Raw genomic sequence first — 6,299 nt, forward strand, 5'->3', positions numbered from 1 at the left:
CTGTTGGTTCTTATGCTGTTTGTTTTGACTTTATGATTGGTATACTGACTGTATTTGATTGATTTCAGGTACATTAGTTGCTAATAGTTCTTTGAGAACTTGCATTGCTTTGCTTGATAGCATTTGCATTGAGGTAGAATCTCTTGTCTCCATGTAGTCTGGAAGACCTGGCTTGTTATTTAGCCAGGCACCTGTCTGAAGTCCTCCTTAAGAGGCAATGTTTGTGCTTGTTTATTTTTGTCCCCAAGCAGGTAAAGACCTTTGTTAAGGCAATTGGCAGACACAAGAGGTGTGTAGTCCACCTCCTGCTATTCTGTTGAGTCGTCCCTTGGCTCACATCACATGTTGATGCCTTGTGGACATTAACCCATGATCAGTTGAGTCAGTGTCGCAAGTGTAGAAGGGTTCCCACTTTCTGGACCCACACTTCATTGTCTGAAGCTCTCCCTGACTAGGGATAAGAGCTGTGAAGTCTAATCTTCACTCACCTTTCATCTGGCTTCACCTTGACTCTCAATGTCAAGGTTAAGAGCTAACATCACCTTGATACAGATGGCTTGCTCTTGCAGCCTAACCCATTGATTGAGCCCCACTTATGTGTATATAGTGTGTGCTATTTATGATTGTTTGCTTTGCTATTTGAGCTGATAGGATAGGCTTGCTCCCTGTGCAAGTTAGCTAGAAACCTTGACTTAGGGATGATTTTGCATGGTAACATCTAGGCTCGAGTCGTAGTCTCCCTAGTTGTGTCTCCCTTTGTTATCTGGTTAGGCTAGTCCTGTGTCCCTCCGGAGGGGAACTACGTCGCCCTGATCCTCATACCAGATGAGGTACGTAGGCAGGAGATGAGCAGATCTCTCTGGGCGCCCGTCTTGTTTTGTGTTGTATGTGTCAGGAGATGGATGTAAGACCAGCGATTGGCATTCCGTATCCTCTTGTTGTGTGCTTGGAGTCCGGTATAAGTCCATCAAGTGGCATCTGGTTTCCAGTGTGGGTGTGTTTTGGTTTGGAAGCCGATGTAAGTCCAGCGATTGGCATTCGGGTTCCATGTTTGCCCGTGTTTGTGTGGTTTTGTGTGCGTGTTAGCCGAGCTACGGATGCTCTGATTCTTCTTCGTCCAAGAAGATACGTATGCATAGGATGCGACATCCTAGCGAGCATGTGTCTTTCCCCAGTTCGAACTACTTTGACTCTGATGTCTATGCCTGATAGACTAAGTAGGCCCAGGATGAGATATCCTGCCGAGTCAGTCTTGTTTGTTTTCTTGCGTCTCTTTCAGCCAGTGTGTGTGTGTGTGTGTGTGTTTGAGCAGTGTTTTTAGCAACCATTTTCCTTCCTATTGTGCGTGGATCCCGTCGAGTACGACGGATGCGTAGGGGTGCTCATACCTTCCCTTCGCATAACCGACTCCCGATCCCATTCTCTTTGGTCGCGAGGCCATGTTCTTTCCAGGTTTACTTCGAGCGTTTCCTTTCCCTCTTTTGGGATAAATAACGCACGGTGGCGGCTCTGTTGTTCTTGTTTCCCGCCGGTTTTTCGCGTAATGCGACACACTTCAACAAGTTACAGTCTTTCTCACCTAATCTCTTCCCGTGCAATTTCTACCTAAGCACTCTTAGATATGAGAACCCACTCACTTCCCTACAATCACACCTGTGATCTTAAACAACAATCCCTTGAGAAAAGAAAACACTTTTCAATAACACACTCTTTATTTTACTTCACAGTGTCAATCAAGAAGACACACTCTTGATCTTGCTTCACAACTTTGATCAAGAAGACACACTCTTGATCTTGCTTCACAACTTTGATCAAGTAGACACACACTCTTGCTTAACAGCTTTAGAGTGACAAATTACAACCACAAATCAGTCCAATTCAATCATCAAAAGATGACTTGAATGGCTTACAAGTCTCACGACTAAACAGACACAAACCCTAGCTCTCTCTCTATATTTCGCTCAGTATTGGTTGTGTTGTAAAACAGGTTTTCTAAGTCCCTTTTTATAGAAGCTTTCAGCTGGGCTTGGACATCTTGAAAACCCTAAATCTATTTTCCAATTAAATCTTTTTATAACAGTTGGTTAAATCTCCTTGGAAAATAAGTAAATCAGGTTGTAATCCATGATTGAATGCTCCAGCTAATCAGATCTTCAATCATACATAGATTGCCATTAATTGTGCAATCACAAAACACCACACATTCACACTGAATGTTCTGTGTACAGGATGTCATGACATCGGGTCTGACATCCTGGAAAAATCCTGCATAATTCAATAATTCCTTTTATAACTTCCAGTAGGTACAACCATATCAGATGCCATGACCTTGTGTATGACATCTTGAAACAATCCTGCATGAACATGTCTTTCATTTAAGCTCTAGCAGACACATCATATCAGATGCCATGACCTTGTGTATGACATTCTGAAACAATCCTGCATGAACATGTTCTTGAACTCCAACGGGTACATAGGATATCTCATGTTAAGACATCACACATAACATCTTGTGAACACTCTTTGTTTTACCAAAATTACTGCCAATATTAAGAATTAACAGAAATGAGGAGTCCCACGAGTGTGAAGTATGTACAACAAGTTATCAGACACCTTGTCGCCCTATCTCGTCTCATCTCCTGCGCATGCGACAAAGGACTCAAGAAGAAAATTGACGGCACCAAAGGCCTGTGTGAGGAACTACCCCATGAGATACTATGCTCATGCCACACCATGTCACAGTCCAATACCAAGAAAACCGCATGTTCCATGGTCTATGGGGAAGACTAAATACTACCATTTGAGATCGAGACACCGTCATGGAGACGAACCCATTTCAATGAAGATGCAAATGAGAAAGATCTAAAATATGGTGCAAATTTTATCCACGAATTATGAGAAGCCACCCATGTCTGATAATTTGATTCCAGACACATGGCCATAAGGATATATAACAACAAGTGAAAATCGAGGGAGATGCAGGTGGGCGACATGGTACTAAAGGAAGTAGTCATACCTGCACAACAAGGGAAGTTGTAACCTAACTGGGAAGGACCATATCACATATATCAAACACTCCCTCATGGGGCATACATGTTGCAGGAGCTTAAAGGACCACTTCTACCCAGGAGTTGGAACGATTTTCATCTTCGATATTATTATAGTTATAATTATTTGAAACTATATAATAAAAATTATGCTCATGTAAATCTCATCAATTATTCAAGTATTTTTATTTCCATCTAGGACATCCCCTCTTCAAAATTCTTTTCACGCTAGACTTCCACCAGTACGGTCCTTGCCACCCCTTGAGGAGATTACATTTGTTAGACTTCCACCGAAAGATTCTTGCCGCCCCTCGAGGAAATTACATTTGCGATACTTCTATAGGAAGATCCTTTCTGCCTCTCGAAGAAATTGCATTTGTTGGACTTCCACGTGAAGTTCCTTGTTGCCCCTTGAGGTGATTCCATAGTTTTACTTCTACTAGGAAGATCCTTGTCGCACCTCGAGATGATTACATAGTTGGACTTCCACCGGGAAGGTCCTTTTTGCCCCTCAAGGAGATTACATTTGTTGTACTTCCTCAAGAAGATCCTCGCCTCACCTCGAGGCGATTACATAGCTGGACTTCCACCATGAAGATCCTTGCCACCCCCGAAGTGATTACATAGCTAGATTTTCACATGAAGCTCCATTTCAATCCCTCAAGGAGATTACATAGTTGGACTTCCACAAGAAGCTCCTTGTCGCCCCTCGAGGAGTTTACATAACTATACTTCCATAGGAAGACCCTCCCCCTTCGGTTATACGAATAAGATGACCAAAACATCCATTAATTCAAATCTAAGAGGCATGACCCCTATCAAGCCCCAGACACTTGATTTCTAGTCTTGCTTGAGGGCTTGGTAGAAGTCCTTTCTAAAAGTTTAAACGTCTCGCCCGAGGGACTTAGTGTCTTACAAACTAGGATATGTATTACGATGTAGGAGAAACTTAGATCCTCAAGATAATTAGACTCTCAACTGAGGGACTTAGTGTCTCCACGAGCGGTATTATTTCCAATAATTCACTCCTAAGAGGAACGATCTATATCAAGCCCTATAGACTTAATTTCGAGTCTTTCTTGATGTAGCAATAGAAGTCTCGACTGAAAGCTTAAATGCCTCACATAAGGGACTTAGAGTCACACCAATTAGGCTATGTATTACGATGACTGAGGAACTTAGATTCCTCGGGCTTATTAGACACTTACCTGAGGGGCTAAGTGTCTCCACGAGCAGAATTATTTCCAATGACTCAAGCCTAAGAGGAGCGACTTATAGCAAGCCCCATAGACTTGATTTCCAGTCTTGCTTGAGGGATTGATAAAAGTCCCGCCAGACTATGTTTTATGATGTTTGAGGAACTTATATTCCCCATGCTAATTAGACTGTCTCTTGAGGGATTTCATCTTTTCTCAATCATCATGCTCCTTATGGCATTTTCATTGTGGTCTTCGCTAGTAATTGTTATTAACATAATTCTTATACAAACTTTGTAAAGGAGTTGTGTTGTATTATTATTTATTATTATTATTTATTTCTACTTCACTAATCTAAAATGTGAAATTTCTCATATATCTATGTTATTAGTCATCATAATACAAGCCTTAATTTCTTCATTTATTTTATTTCATTTTTACTTTTTTAAGTTAACTTGTTTGAAGGGGGCTAATAAGTGAGGGTTAATAGCTCTACTATAGCCTTCTCATTAAGCATAGTTTTTATTATCGTTCTAGCTTTCTTTGTTCTTCCCTTACATTATGCAAAACAAAATAAGCTTAAATTATTTTTGACAATGCCTTTTTAATATTGATAGCATATATAATTTTAAAAATTTCCACGTGTTTTTACAGAGAGTCAGAGATTTTGTGCTTAAAAATTTATCATGTTCTCTTTTTTTTGAGTTTTTTCTTAATCTTATTTGTTGTTGCTTATCGACCATGTCGTTTTTTATGCAGAAGCGCTTTAGATGGGGAAGGAAAGAGAGATAGAGAGAGAGATAGAGATAGAGACAGAGAGAGAGAGAGAGAGATAAAGATAGAGAGATTGAGAGAGAATTAAAAGTAGTTGTTATAGTTGTTATTGAATTACACTATATACACGTATATATACAAGTAAGTAACTTCCAATCTAAGTAACTAACTTGGCCTCATGCTTGGGCTTGGATTATATTACAACACCCCCCTTATAATCCAAGTATCTAAACACAAACTAATAATGATCATTTTCAACTATTCTTAATTTATTTCTCAAAGTCAGGAATTTGTCGATCTTCAATCCTTTGGTGAAAAAGTCGGCCAACTGTGCTTCACTCGAGAAATGTCTAACTTTAAGTTCACCTTGATTTACCTTCCCCCTTAGGAAGTGAAATGTAGCCTCAATGTGCTTACTCCTTCCACGAACAACTGGATTCTTTACAAGATTGGTTGACTTGTTGTCGATCTGTAGCACTAGAGGCTTCTTCACTTTGACCTCCATCTCATCCAGCACAGATCTGATCCAGATTGATTGACAAACATCATAAGATCTTATTATATATTTAGTCTCACATGATGATAATGCCACCACATATTGGTTTCTCAAGCACCGTGAGATTGGGGTACCAAATACTTGAAATAAATAACTTGTTGTGCTTCTTTGACTTCCTTATCTACACACCAATCAACATCTGAATAACAATTAATCATAGATTCTTTGCTTTCATAATATCGAGGAAACAAAATAACATAATTTATTGATCCTTTTAGGTATTTCAGGATTCTTCTTGCAACCTTCATGTGTGACACATTTGATTCATTCATGCATCTGCTTACCAATTTGACTGATAAACCTATATCAGGTCTGCTAATGCACACAGACCTCAGAGATCCTACAATTTTTTTGAACAAATTAGCATTGACCTTGTCCTCCTCTCCATGTTTCTCTAGTTTCAGATTTGGTTCGACAGGTAACATGCAGGATTCGAGTCTCCCATCCTGAACATCTTGACTATTTCTTTGAAATACTTCCTTTGATGAAGCACCATACATTGCTTAGTAATTTAAAATTTTATTCCTAAGAAATAAGACAATTTTCCCAGATCCGACATTTTAAATTCTTTCTTCATCAGCTATTTGAACTTCGACAAGTTCTTCATGTTGTTTCCTATTACTATCAAGTTATTGACATATAAGAAGATGATGGTTATATCTTGTGCCATGACCTGTACATAGACATCATACTCATACATTCATTTGATAAATCCTAATTCGACTA

Source organism: Lathyrus oleraceus, chromosome 5 (assembly GCF_024323335.1).
Source record: "Lathyrus oleraceus cultivar Zhongwan6 chromosome 5, CAAS_Psat_ZW6_1.0, whole genome shotgun sequence".
Lineage (NCBI taxonomy): Eukaryota > Viridiplantae > Streptophyta > Magnoliopsida > Fabales > Fabaceae > Lathyrus > Lathyrus oleraceus.